At 39.1% G+C, this 15853-nt stretch overlaps 1 pseudogene; it reads left to right on the top strand.

Annotated features, from left to right (window-relative positions):
- The first annotated feature begins 7951 nt into the window (after positions 1–7951).
- LOC125137374 (palmitoyltransferase ZDHHC16-like) lies at positions 7952–9138 on the top strand (annotated as a pseudogene).
- The last annotated feature ends 6715 nt before the right edge of the window (positions 9139–15853 follow it).

Genomic DNA, 15853 nt, shown 5'->3' with positions numbered 1-15853 from the left:
GTTTGGATTAGTAAAAACTTCATCTCTTGCTGTTATGAAATATGCACAGTCCTTTCAAATAATGCTATCCACAGTTGATAGAGTATACATAAGAGTTTTTATACAGAAAGATACATAAATGCAGATATTATAAACAGAGTTTGGGTCTTAAGTATATTTTTATGTATAAATAAGCATGTGCCCATGTGTGTGAGAGAAAAAGAGAGGGAGAGAGATGATTCAGACATGAGGTCAATATTTAATGCTTTCTTTTATGCAATCACTATCAATCAAATCATCCCCACTATACACTAAGAAGTTATTTATCTCCAAACTAACAATTACCTGAAGGCATTCATGGCACAACCATTCACATTCATTTTCTTTCTCATTCAATGTATTCATTCCTTTTTCTCCACCTCCCAGCACAATGCTTCCTCATCAAACTCTAAGTACAAATGCCAAAACCTGAGCTAGTGTGCCTCTTTTCTGTTCTTATTTGACGACCATCAATTCTGATTCAATACCCTTGTTTGTGTCAGTTCTCCTCATATCCACAACGTTGAGAATGCCAGTGAAGAAACAAATTTATGTTATGAAAACTGGACACGTGTGTGTTTTGCGTCTGCTTGGCTGGGCATTGTCACCTCTCATTGCTGTCTCCTTGTCATTGAAATATCTGTTGTCTTGACTTTCAGTACACACAGTCTTCAGCAGGAAGGGAGCTTCTTTTGAATATGTTCTGAAGTCTATAGAGTAATCCACTTGGAAGAAAATGATGCGGAATCATTAAATTGTCTCTAACATTTATAGGGCTGTGACGACTTTATCAGCTTTGTCACAAAAACATTAATGCTTCTTCTTCAAACTAACTGTGGTTTGTGAAATCTCACTGTCAGAAGATATTGCCATTTCATTGAAAATTCTCACTGCAGAGTTCCCAGGTTCTTTCAAATTTCTAAGTAGAAAGTGGTTTTCTTATAATTAGACTACAGTGCAGACCTAACCTTATTTTATGCAGATCCAGTCATCCTGTTATTTCCACTTAGATTTAGAAATCTGACCCCAGGGCTTACCAGAAAACCCTTAAATCCACAAATACACATTTCATAAGAATACTTTTTTTTTTAAATAAATAAGCTTCATAAGTTCCCTTCATTCCTTTGAATATTGGCATTGACCAGATGAAACTAAGGAAAAAATTAAACTGGTTTTAAAACTAGAGGGATCTTCTGACTCTTTAATAAATACCTCAAGAAGACAATTTCATGAATAGGATAGGACTAACTTTTAGGGCCCAGAAAAGATTTTCCAGTATTCATAGGTGAGATTTATTTTTTAAGGGGACCAGACTCAGACTAACCAAACAGAAATGATGGATGTAAAATCAGGAAGTTCACTTTCTCTCATCATTAAATAATATAGCTGGCAAACGAATAAATGCGTATGTTGGAGGTCAGTGAAAGTTCTTCCAGTCAGAAAGCGTTATTGAAAAAAAAAACAAACAAACCTTCTGATCAACACCTTATGTGTTAAACATACAATCACAGCAAGGGGAAACCCTTGAAGACATTAATGACCAGTGTCATCAAGTCATTTGTAATTCATCTATCTTATCTGTAGGAATAGTCCTATTCATCAGACTCCATGACTTCCTCACCTTATATGAAACATCTCCCTTCGATCTTTTTGTAGGTACACTGACATACACTTGCTGGATGGAACACCTATTTTTAAGATGCTATGATAACACTTCCTCTTTGATAAAATGTCTTTCTGAGGACAGTCTTATTCAATTAATTTGGGTAATCATTAAGCAATTTTATCTTAAAAAGTTGATTAGGCAATACTTTTTTAAAAATGAGTTCAAGTTTACTTAAGTTTTCCTTATCTACTGAACAGGATAATCATGATATTTATCATTGAAACTGGGACCCACATTTGAATCCTAATTTGCTGAGACTGCAACTATAACTAGATTTTGCTATCCAAATTGGTTTATAATATTGCCCTACTTGTAAGTAGTCTGTGCTTTTGGAAATCACTAATCTCATTTGTAGAATTTGTTTCCTCTTTTTAGTTCAAAATTCTGAGATTGAATTTTTGTTGTCCTTGACTTAATGACTATTGTTCTTCCCTATATGGTTGGGTTGCGTTCGACTCACTGCACATTGTTTTCCACTCCCTTTTTCGTATCATTCATACCTTTCTGATTTCAATAGATTCCGGAAGACACTAGGATCTGAGGTTAAAAAAAAAGAAAAGAAAAAAAAATTGATTGGTGACATATTATCCCTAACATCCTCGTTAAGATGTCATATTCTCTCAATTCCATCTGAAAACTTCTTTTAGGGAAACACATGTTGGGATAACATCAACACACATGCACCAAGTCACCCCAGATGTATTTCCTTTGGTAGAGACAGTTCTATGTGTTCACATTATAATTAGCTGGGGCCTTCTGGCTAGTGCAGTGTATATGATCTGCGGGTCTAGACTCTGGTATCTCCCAGGAAATTTCATGTCACCTTCTCTAAATGGATGCAGAGACACAAGTGGAGGATTCTGGTGCCATAGAAGTTGACAGAAGGATATAATTAAACAAGCTTTGGTCTTGCCTTGCAGACTCTCTCTTGTCTGAGAAATAAATTTTTATTATGGAAAGCCACAGTTATTTGGGTCATTTTACTATAAGAGTTAGGGTTCCTTGACTGATATGGATGTCATGGAAAAGAAATTTATGAAAGGCCCACAGAAAAGCCATGTCGAATAGTCATGGACTAAAATGGTGAAATAGTTTCATATGTATCAAAACACATAGGACCTTCCAAGATTTTCTCCAAGCATATTTTCACTGATAGTTTAAACCATTATTAACTGTATTTAACAACTATACATTAGCTATAATTTTTCTTCAGATTTTATTCATTTAATAATGTATATCAAGGCCTTACAAAATTGTCTCACCATCACACACTTATTGAACTTGTCTACATTCTTTATTTACCACTTTTCCATTAGTCCTTCTAGTTTCTAATCCATGCTACCCATGGTTTCCTGGTGAATCTTTATAAGGCACCATGTCCATCCATCCCCAATGACTTCCTCTTTATCATAACACAAATTTCAAACATTTTAGCCTTTTATTTAAACTATCTAAAGTATCCAAATGGCCAACTATTAATTGAATACCTACTGCATTATACTATCTACACCCATGGTACTAACTCTATGTTATTCACTATATTATCCTAATAAGGAGCTTGTACTTTCCACTTTAATGAAAAAGATATTAAACTTTACAAAGATTGACTATCCTGCTCCAAATTGCATTGCGAGAAAGTGCCAAAGTGAACATTATAACTCAAGCCGCTTTTATTGTAAAGTTTGCTTATATTCTGCTATTGCTTTTGCCTTAAATTGTGCTTATCTAAAAAAGAAAGATGAGGGAGTTCCCATCGTGGCTCAATGGTAACAAACCCAACTATTATCCATGAGGATGTGGGTTCAATCCTTGGCCTCACTCAATGGGTTAAGGATCCAGTGTTGCTGTAAGCTGTGTTGTAGGTCACAGACAAGGCTCAGATCTGGTGTTGTGGCTGTGGTGTAGGCCAGCATTTATAGCTCTGATTAGATCCTAGCCTGCAAACTTCTATATGTGATGAGTGCAGCTCTAAAAAGACAAAAAAAAAAAAAAAGAAGAAGAAGAAGTATGAGTGAAGACATATATATGATCATGTAAGCTGAAACCATTCCAGGCTAACTTAGTCGGAAACAGGAAAAAGAAATATGATTATTTCATGAACTTTAAAAAAGGTTTCAAACCCTGAAAGCCTTCTTTCCGATGGTAATAAATGCATAGGAAAATAAAAACAAATGTTATTATTATCTATTTAGTCCACAAGTTAAAATAGTAGAAACTCTGACATTTTTATGTTCTTGTAAAAAAAATCATCAAGAGTAGTTTGAATATCAGTGCTTATCTTCTTCTTTCCATATAACACAATATGGAGTGAGCATAATTTCTAACCTTTCTAAACATGGATTAGTTTCCAATGTGATATCCTTTACATTTTCAATGTCACAGAGCATTTCTGAAAATTTCTTGAAAGTGAAGATTTTTTGCCAGCACTTCCTCCGGAACATTTTGATCCTTCTCATGACAAGCAGTTTCCTCATTTATGTAGGTCAAATTTGCCTTTATTAAGTTGCTCCTCTAGTGTCAGTCTCTTGAATGGTGGTGATGTCAACATTTACATAGTCGACTCTTTTTTTCTATAACTTCACTTACATTCCATTTGAATTCCACTTCTTTTTGTTTCTCTGTTGCATTTTCATTTTTGCTGGCCAATTCTCTCTTTCGATTATCCAGTTTTTCAAAATTCCATGTGCGCTTATAACTGGAAGACAGGGAGACAACACAACAAATTTTCCTGTCTGTGCATGACCTAAGAGGTGTTCAGTGACCAATCACTGACAGCATTTAAAAGAAGTGGCATAATTTGTCACTGATCATACTTCCATCTGTTCACTGTATAGCAGCTGTAGACTCAAAACCAAGCAACAAAGTTTGTACTTTATACACATATTTACAGTTAATATAGAAGCTGAAATCTGAGCCATGTTGTTGGGGGATGGGTATTAGTTAACTAAATCATGACAACTCAAATTGACACGTATTCGTAAATTCTTCTTGGTCAACTCTGATATTTTTGGACATTATTTTTTTCTCTTATCTATAATATGTAAATCTTTACCTTTTCTTGTAGCCCTTTTCTTGATTTCAACCTAAGATTTGAGAGGGGGTATAGTCCATTATCAACACAATTGTATTTGTTGTTGTCCTCTTTCCTGCTCTCTCTCATCACTCCTTTTATAAAGGTTCTCTTAAGCTCTAGGTCAGAGGTCCCCAAAATATGTACTTCTAAGTGGCAAGCAAGAAGTCCAGTTGAGAATTGCAGAAAAGGGGCTTGTGGCTAACTGAAGGACTCACGCTCCTTGTGATGGACTGAGCATCTTCTTGGCTCCAGAAGACTTTCAGAGCACTTTAAATCTCTTTTCATGCCAGAAAGAGAATCCAATCCTCCCAGAAATTTGGATTTTTTTTTTTCCAATAGCAAGCATAAACTTTTATAAAACTTGCCTTGGATATAGTTCCCTGTCTCTTGGGATAGACCGTGAAGGAAGATAACATAATAATATATATATATATTCCTGGATCACTTTGCTGTGCAGAAGAAATTGGCACAACATTGTACATCAAATATACTTTAATAAAATATATTTTAATAAAAAAATTATTTAATTGCTTTAGGAGTTCCCTGGTGGCTCAGCAGGTTAAGGATTCAGTGTTGTCCATGCTGCGGCTCTTACAGCTGCTATGTGCGCATTAGATCCCTGGCTCAAGAACTTCCACGTGCTGTGGGAGTGGCCAAAAAATTGCCTTGTATGGCAGCTCAAACAATTAAAAACAGAATTACCATATGATCCAGCAATTCCAGTTCTGAATATATAGTTAAAATTTTGAAAACATGGACTCAAACAGTTGTACATCAATATTCAAAGCAGCATTATTCACAAAAGGTCCAAAATGTGAAGCAACACAAGGGTCCATTGACACATGAACAGATAATCAAAATGTGGTATATACATACAACAGAATATTATTAAGCTTTAAAATGGAATGAAATTCTGACAAATGCTACAACATGGATGAATATTGAAACCATTAAACCCACTCACAAAAGGATAAATGCTATATGATTTCACTCCTATGGGGTACTTAAGTAGTCAAATTCACTGAAACAGTAAATAGAATAATGACTACAAGGGGTTGGAGAGAGGAGGGAATAGAGAGTTATTATGTAATGGGTATAGAGTTTCAGTTTGCAAGTTTTACAAATACCTGTCACTGAATTATAGATTTAAAAATGGTACAATATGATATGAATATATTAAAAAGCATGCCTTACTTTAAAACACAGGCAATTTAATCATGAAAAAAAAAAAAAAAAACTCCTGTAGGTAGAATTGAATCCATGTGTTTTAGGCACTGATGCTCATGAAACATAATGGTGAGTTGCTTGAGAAAAGGTCAAGCAACCTTGATGATAGGAGAGAGCTTCTGTTTTGACTTATTGAAGGGAAACAAATCTTAACATTTACACATCTATGATTATAAGAATTTCACCCAGGTTAGCTTCTGTTCCAAGTAGTTGTAACTTTTCCCCCACTTCTATTGCTTTTGTCATTTATTTATTTATTTATTTATTTATTTATTGTCTTTTTTTGCCATTTCTTGGGCCACTCCCGTGGCATGTGGAGGTTCCCAGCTAGGGGTCTAATCGGAGCTGTAGCCACCGGCCTATGCCAGAGCCACAGCAATGTGGGATCCGAGCAGCGTCTGCAACCTACACCACAGCTCATGGCAACACCGGATCCTTAACCCACTGAACAAGGCCAGGGACCGAACCCACAACCTCTTGGTTCCTAGTCGATTCGTTAATCACTGTACCACGACGGGAACTCCTGCTTTTGTCATTTAGATCCTATTTCTGTAGAACACTTTCAGGTGATTTCTAGTTTTGCAAAATCATGTAAAGATTCCTGAAGCTTTTCTACATGGTTATAGCTAGAACTACTAGTAATGGAAGTGATTGTAACCCCATGGAAATATCCATCTAAACTCATTTAAAATGTAGCCCTCCTTAGCGGCATTTCCTTCCCCAATTTTAAATACGTTCATGGCTACCCTAAGATGAAGATGACTCATCAGTGGGGGAAAGTGAGACAGAAGAGAGGTCTTAGTGGAAACAGTTATTTCTCTTAACCAATTGAAAAAAAAATAAAATGGCATTCTGTGTTTAAAAAGATAAATTATAATTTTGGCGGAACAGTATACAACAAAATAAAAAAGGAAAGGTTAAAAAAAGACACTTCAGAAAAGGGTAGAGTGTAGTATAATTATCAGCGCTAAAGATATTTCTTTAACAATTTTACCTTGATATTGAGGCCTAGACATTGATATAATCTAGGAACAAAGCCAAGGGGAACTATACTGCCCTAGGATCATTGGGTCAGAAAATCTTTTAATTTGGAAGAAGAGGAGGGAGAAGGAATAAAAGAAGTTGTGTATGTAGAAAAGTAATTATCTAGCAGAGCATTCACAATAAAGCAGGTGGAAAGAGATTCTGAAACAGAAGGCCAGTGCAATGAAGCAATGGTAATAGGACAGGGAATGTATGAACTTGGCTGAGTACTTGGCAGAGAAGGAATACCAGATTTAAGTGCTAATGGTACAAGATTCAACAAGGAGGTACTCAGAAGAGGAAGAGATGAGTGGAATCAAGAAGACTTACTTGCCAACCGCATTTGCCATCTGTTAATATGACAGTGCGTCATAAAGTAAAATTGTTCATAAACACTAATGAATCAACTTAAAAAAAAAAATACAACCTGCGACATCTGATGAAGCATAGACATTGAACACTTGTCAATTTACAGATTAAACAAAATTAATGGACAGCCTGAATATTCAAACTGTCAACAAACCTTGCAGGTCTTATGAAAGAGAAATGCTATTCTGAATACGTTTAAAACAATGTCTTTATATTCTTTGTTAGCATACGGATTACAGTTATGTTCGAGATACTAAGACTGAAGTTCTCAGAAAAAAAGGCCAAAAATTGATGACATGATACAAGATTTATGCATACGTCATATTAGGTATTTCCCCTCACTTAAAAATTATGTAAATGTTGATAAAATCATAATAGAAAATTTAGAGGAAAATAAACTTTGAGCAAAAACGTATACTACAAATTCTAAAATTATTGAGTTGGGGCTTGTGCCTGCACCTGTGGGTGATAGGCTGGTGGCGGGTGCAGGTCTGCAGGCTGGAGCTGTATGCCGCGGGCCATGGTTGGTTGGGTTGAGCCGGGCTGGGCTGGGGCGCGGAGCTGGAGCGGGTAGCATGGAGCGGCAGCGGAGGTTGCAGGATTCGACCTCCTGGCTGATGGGGGGCAGGAGCAATGCAGGGCCGGAGAGACTGCTGCTGGGCCCTGCCTGCCTCTGTCTGAGCCTGCTTCTGTTCCTGAGCTACAGGGACTGCTGCCCACCTCTGCTCCAGGACCTGGTCCAGCACTGGCGCTATGGCAAGGTCTGCCTGCCTCCTTGCTCCGCAACTCCTTTGGGGCAGTGACACTGCTGTGGATGCTGCCTTTGAGCCTATCTACTGGCTGGTGGACAACGTGATCTGCTGGTGTGGGGTGGTGTTTGTGGTGCTGGTGATCGTGCTGACCAGCTCCATCATGGCCATCGCCAACCGATGTGTCCTGCCCCTCATCCTCCAAACCTACTCTGTGCCACGACTCCGCTGGCATTTCTTCTAGTCACTGGAATCTACTCCTCATCGTGTTCTATTACTACCAGGCTATCACCACCCCATCTGGATACCCACCCCAGGGCAGGAATGATATCGCAACCATCTCCATCTGCATAAAGTGCATTAACCCCAAGCCAGCCCAAACACACCCCTGCAGCATCAGCAATAGGGGTGTGCTGAGGATGGACCATCACTGCCCCTGGCTGAACAACTGTGTGGGCCACTGTAACCATCGGTACTTCTTCTCTTTCTGCTTTTTCATGACTCTGGGCTGTGTCTACTGCAGGTACAGAAGTTGGGACTTTTTCCAGAGGCTTATGCTGCCATTGAGAAAATGAAACAGCTCAACACAAACAAACTACAGGTGGTTGCCAATCAGACTTATCACCGGACCCCCACCACCCACTTTCTCCTTCCTAGAAAGAGTGACTCACAAGAGTCTTGTCTACCTCTGGTTCCTGTGCAGTTCCATGGCACTTACCCTGGGTGCCCTACCTGTATGGCATGCTGTTCTCATCAGTAGAGGTGAGATGAGCATGGGAAGGCATATCAACAAGAAGGAGCGACATCGGCTCCAGGCCGAGGGCAGAGTTTTTAAGAATCATTACAACTACGGCTGCTTGGACAACTGGAAGGTATTCCTGGGTGTGGACACAGGAAGGCTCTGGCTTACTCAGGTGCTATTACCTTCCAGGCACCTGCATCACAGGAATGGAATGAGCTGGGATCCCCCTCCCTGGGTGACTGCTCACTCAGCCTCTGTGATGGCAGTGTGAGCTGGAGCGTGCCAGCCACAGTGTGCCAGCCACCCTGCTTCCTGCATTGTCTCAAGGGCCTCCAAGGATAGCTTCTTAGAATCCTAGAGCAAAAGGAGCCAGTGGGCCTACCTTAGGGTACCATGCAGGAGCAGCTCATGGACCAGTCTTCTGACTACAGCAGAAGCAAGGCACGATGTGGAAAAATCCTAGGACGGATGTCGTTTTATTCAGGCAAACAGAAGTTCCAGCCCCAAACTGGAGATTAGATAGCCAGAGACCTTGCCGGGTACTACCCCCAACCTCCTCCAGAGTACAGCCCTGGGGTTGGCCACCACCTCTTCCACTTGCCATCCGAGAACACACCTGAACGGTGGAGCTGAGTTCCTGGCTTCTCAGCAGGGCAAAAATACAGGCCTACCACCGAGGTCACTGCCACTTCTCATATGCTGCTGAAGGGAGCACAAATAAAGGGATTTGATTTTTAAAGCTAAAAATAAATAAATAAATAAATAAATAAATAAATAATGATTGAGTTGGTAGTTAAGCGTATTTTTCCTTTTGTTTCTTACCACATGGTTGATTTTGCCATGGAAAGAGCAATAAATAGCATTTGGCTTGTAGAAGTAGAGGGTATCTTCATAAGTAATCCTGACAGTAAAAACCAAAATTCAGAGATCTTAAGAGTACAGTTTTTTTTCTGCTCTAGGAGGATTGATTATTTGCCTCAGGATAGATGACATGAAGGAAATATTGGCAAAAAGGAAACTGAAATATAAACATCCCACTGCTACCATGGAGATAAGAGAAAACCCCACTTCCAGGGATCTCCTTTTTTTTTTTTTTTTTTGCTCAGTCATGTTACACACTTGTATTTCTGTCATCAGATCCCTCAAGTTCCATATCCCGAAACGTCATAACAGTTGGACAGATGAGATGATCCAAGCTACTGTTCCTTCAAAAAGCACACATTGATTAAAATGATCTTGGTCAAGATAGTATAAATGAGAAGTTACTACAAATATTTAGGTGTGATTCAAATTGCTTTACAGTCCATTCTCATGAAAAAAAATATATGGTTCATTTGAAATTACATCTGGAATTATATATTTTCATTATCTTGGCATAGTGATGTTTTACAATGTTCTTTACATTGAGACTCTTGAGTGTCAGAGAGTAAAGGGTGTGTGTATCCATTATTTTAGCATGTCTATGCCAAAACATAGCTATTTATGTGTATCTGGATACTATGTATTTTGTTCATGGAGATCATTGTCATGTAAACTGAACATGAATATCGTTACTAAGAATACAAGTTTTTTTTATCCTTCCCTTTATTCTAAAAATTTTATAGTCACAGTTTGTAGAGATCATTTTTTTTGTTTTAGATATTAATTAGGATTAAAAAATAAATGAGCACAAAAATATTTGGCTACAGTTAAGGACAATGCTTTTGACTATAGTCATCTAATAGATTAAATATCAGATTTGAAATATAGACTTCTTTTTTTTTTGCCTTTTTGCCATTTCTTGAGCCGCTCCCACGGCATGTGGAGGTTCCCAGGCTAGGGGTCGAATCGGAGCTGTAGCCACCGGCCTACACCAGAGCCACAGCAACACGGGATCTAAGCTGTGTCTGCGACCTACACCACAGCTCACGGCAACATCGGATCCTTAACCCACTGAGCAAGGCCAGGGATCGAACCCACAACCTTGTGGTTCCTAGTTGGATTTGTTAACCACTGAGCCACGACAGGAACTCCCTATACTACTTTCTTTCACTTTTCTGTAAGTGAAAAACCAAGACTTCATATTTCACTTTGCTCAGGAAAATAATTTGAGTATTGATTTATACTTGTATGTGAAACTGTCTCAAACAAGTTTGAGATTTGAGAATTTGCTTAGACATTTAGGCATTAATCACTTTGCAACCCTTTTGTAACATAAAATTTCATCGACTATTATTAATAACAGTTGTTCCATGTACTTCCAGATTAGTGTGATCTCGTATGTCAGGTAGTAATTTAAATCATTTCTCCTGAATTTAGGAAATTAGTATTACTTATCAATAAAAGAGTCATAGTGCTAGCAAAAGTTTATATGCAAATATGACAATACTCAGTATTAGAGCCTCAATGTTTTTTAAAACAACTTAACCCTTAAGTTATTGTTTGTTTTACATCATTGGCATCTGATCTCTGGAAACACAGTCATAAAGGGAATGTTTTAAATTAGTAAGGAAAATGACATAAACTGTAACTGCTAACAAGACAAGACACAGTACTTTTGAAAATAACTAGTGTATAATGCACAAAGTTCTTTTCCTTACTTTCTTTTTTCTTTCTTCCTTTCTTAAAATTATTTTTCTCTTTTGTTGATCTATTCGCTTTCATTCTTTTTTTTTTCTTAAGCATTGCTATCACTCAAATTAACAAACAGGCCTATATGTCTCTAGAAGATTAATGCATAATAGACAGGAGGATGATGGTGTTCAATAAAAAAAAAGTGAATGCAAATTTCCTTTATAATGATATATGTTCAAAAGGAATTTCAAAATGTAGTAAATGAAAATATTTGTAAGGATACATACAGAGTTTTTGGCCATAAGAAATTTCATAGCTGAATTTTTTTTTTTTTTTTTGCTACAGATTCTCTGACTTGTCATTACTGAGGTCCAATTATCAATTTTAAATTCTATTTGTTAACTTATTCCTCATTATGTTTTACTTTAACATGTTATAAAGCATGAGATTTTATTTTTTGAGAGTTTAATAAAACTATCTTTATGGAATACTTCACATTTAACCTACTGAAAGCATTAACTCAAAAATATTTACCGGAGTTTCCATTATGGCTCGGTGGGTTAAGAACTTGACATTGTCTTTGTGACGATGTGGGTTCGATCCCTGGTCTTGCTCAGTGGGTTAAGGATTTGTCATTGTCGCAAGCTGCCAGGTAGGTCACAGATGCGGCTTGGATTCAGTGCTGCTATGGCTGTGGAAGGTAGCTGAAGCTTTGACGCAACCCCTAGCCTGGGAACTTCTATGTACTGTAGGTGTGTCTATAAAAAGGAAATCATAATAATAATAACCATACTTACTGAACATCTGCTATGTTATAGCCACTGTATTGGGCACTGAGACTATAATACTGCACAAAAAATAATACATTCCTGGCCTACATGGAACTGGAAGGAGGCTAATGTGAACACAGTAGGTAGAGAAGATTTAATAAAGAAGCAGAAAAATGAGCTGAGCTGGATATCAATGAACTAAAACGTCTGTCAATAGAGAACTGAGAATGCTGTGTGGAATATAAAAGAAAAAGCAATGGATAAGAGTGACATCTTCAAGAGGATGACATAGGATGTTCTCAGCTTCAGTCCCCCTCACAAGAAGACCAGCCATCAACTATCCATAAATAAGACACTGTTGTGAAAATCTCAGAACCTAGGGGAGATGCTGAAGCAACCTCAGGGCCACAGCACCCTAGAAGGAGAGCATTAGAAAGCTAAACAACAGACTACACTGACTACATAGCCCCTTCCTGAGGCTAGACCTAGGTTTTTCCAGTGGGAAAAATAGACCAAGGTGGATACCCAGCCCTCCCAGTTCCCAGGTGGCCAGCTTGGGTCTCTCCTCACAGGGACCACTGGGGAAATCTGCCAGGCTTGGCCACGGAGGATCAGATAGAAACAGAGAGGGGATCAGGGATTGCAGCCAGCAGCACTCAGATCTTGGCAAAGCCCATTCCTTCTGGAAACTGTGCCCCAGACCCCAGCCAGTGACTGCCCATCTGCTGAGCCAAGCCTGTGACCCTCATCTGCCAGGAGTTTAGTGGGCAGTTCTGCCTAGTGTGGGTCACCAGCCAGAGAGCCGTAAAGGCTTTGGAGCCCATTCCATAGCACTGCCCAGGGAGGGAAGCAAATGGGAAGTCCTGCCTACTGCTGAATAACATATCCAGTGCCACCCAACCAAAAAGCCTAATCAGATAATCCCTATAGCCGTGAAGCTCCTCCTAAAGCACGGTATCAATCCTACAGTCCTACCCAACTGTGACATGTAGCCTGGGGCCCCACATAACAAGAGACACTTAACAGCAACCTTGAACAGAACCCAGCCTATGTTACTATATAGCTGCAGAGCCCAGGCAGTGGCCTTTCTCAGAACCCTGCCAGTGACCCAGTCCAGTCATAGAGTATAGTCTATAGCCCCACCTGATAAGGGGGCACAGACACCAACCCAGCCCAACCACAGAGCCCAGAGTTCCACATACAGCTGGAAGCGCCTCCAAACAAACAGCCCAGCGAGTAATCTTGTCCAAAGGGTAGCACAATCAGCAGCCCCCTTAATCATAAAGCACAGACTCAATTTAGGAAGAAGACTTTTAAGATTGGTATTTGTCCCCAGCAAATGCTCTTATGGAGGTCATGAACTAGATTTTGGGCAAGGAAGCTTCTAAAGGAGTCTGTATTTTTAAAAGCCTCTTTTTCTTGCTTCTTTCCTTCCTCCCTTCCTTCCTTTCTTTCTTTTCATTCTCAAGGAATTCTGGGCTGTGTTTTAGATATCTCCTGGGGTGTTTACATTTCAAACATGAGATTTACATCTTCCAGGAACAGAGAAAGAATGAAAGTTTTCTCTGAGGAGGTCTGGGGTATATTTCCCTATTATCATAAGTCTAAGGCAATTACTATTTAAAATGTTCCTTTGTATTAGAATATGGGGAGTTCCCATTGTGACTCAGTGGACAAATCCAGCTAGTATCCATGAGGATGCACGTTCGATCCCTTGCCTTGCTCAATGGGTTAAGGATCTGGCTTTGCTGTGAGCTGGGGTGTAGTTCACAGACTCGGTTCAGATTCCACATTGCTGTGACTGTGACATAGGCCGTCAGCTGTAGCTCCAATTCAGCCCCTACCCTGGGAACTTCCATATGTCACGGGTGCAGCTGTAAAAAGCAAAAAAAAAAAAATGGATTTGCATGGAGAGCTTGTCCATTCCCTTGTTCATTACTCGCACTGTCAGTTATCAAAGCTTTGTTCTTTCCCCCTTTCCAGGGATTCCACCTCTTAGCATCATGCTCAGCTTTGTCACAAGAACTCAGATCTTAATCCATGGTAGCTTGCTTCTCCCTGGCTTTGCAAAATGGCACTTAAGGTCTCCAATTTATTATCCTGTTCTCTTACTTTGTATTTGTATGCCAGCCCCAAAGCCAGCAGCACAGTGGATACCTCAGCTCCATTCATGGTTTTCCTTCCAGAATTCTGACACAAGTTTCAGCCTCTTGTTGGGCATCAGCATCTAACCGATCTGCCCACAGAAGAGGTTGCCCAGTGCAGCAGCCATCCTTCTTCCTTCCTTGCTGCAGTGTGTTCTGTGCAGTTCCTCTAAAAGCACATCAGATTAGCCAGTATTTCAGGGGTAGCCTCAAACTCATGCGGCAGTCTACATGCACCTAAAATATGGGCCACCTCTTCCCACAGAGAGATGGACGGCCCACTCGGGATTTCCCCTGTGGATACTTCTTTCCCAAGACCCATTTCTTCAGTTTCCTGGATGGCTTTCCAATTGTTGGGTCACAAACTGGTCCCCATACACAAAGGGCAAGGTGAGACCCTGAAGAAAGAGTCAGGCCACTCCAGATATGTAGGTGACAGGTTTAAAAAGCATGGGAACTTACATACAAGGTTTGTCTCGAGTGGCCACAAGACAGGTAGATCTCCACACCCACCTACCCGAATTTAAACATTATTTATACAGGTCTTAACTGGCTTCAGGCGCAGGTACCTTCAGATAGTCCCAACAACACATTGCTTTCTCAAGCCTGGGTCCTTGAAAGGAGCTCTCACTGTTGAAATGGTGGGCAGAGTGTAGTTATTATGGAGGGGAGTGAGGTGTGGCGTGAGGAGCCTTTGACCTCCCAGGTCCAGCTCTTGGGTCAACTGGGAGTCATGTCCTCTTGATGACCTTCTCCAATAGCATGTGCACCTCAAAGTTTTAAGATTCTTATGTAACTATTTGTGAAGATCAACCTAATTTAATATACAATACAGAAGATAGATTCTAGTCAGCTGTTTTATTTGGGTAAAAAGATTGAGTTGAAATTTGTCGTAATGGCTTTATGGTGAAAACATTAAGCTAAGAGAGGTAGGATGTTATTCCATAGCCAAACTCATCAATTAGACCATAGCCGAGGCTGCGTCAAATTACAGTATCTGATATGAAAACCACACATATACATTACAACAAAAGGAAAAGGGTGGGAAGTCCGAGAAAGCACTTCAAATAGCAAAACATAAAGAGTGATTTCAAAGATAAATCAGTACCTATCAAGACAGAAAGGGCTGCATTTTACATATGATACCTAACAAATGTCTATTTTCAATAATAACAAAGAAAAGAAGTATGAAAATTATCACATCTGGTATTTTCAACAGTTTTTGAAAAGGAGATATTATTATTCAATCAATAACACATGTATCAAGAATCCACATGTTGTCAGCATTTGTAATTGCATTAGAATTGATTACTATTATCTGAGAAAAATACTCTTCCGAAATTACATAAAACATAATATATTCAACTGCTCATTCAATATACATTCATGCAGAGCAGCCATCTTACTAAACCTACATAAAATGATCAATCTCAAGTAGGATACAGAAATTTCAACTACAAAGTTACCAGGAATCAATATGAAAGAAATTGAATAAATACATCTAGAGGTAATGTCCAAA

This window comes from Phacochoerus africanus, chromosome 10 (genome assembly GCF_016906955.1).
Source record: "Phacochoerus africanus isolate WHEZ1 chromosome 10, ROS_Pafr_v1, whole genome shotgun sequence".
NCBI lineage: Eukaryota > Metazoa > Chordata > Mammalia > Artiodactyla > Suidae > Phacochoerus > Phacochoerus africanus.
This window is presented reverse-complemented; position numbering and strand designations above follow the sequence as displayed.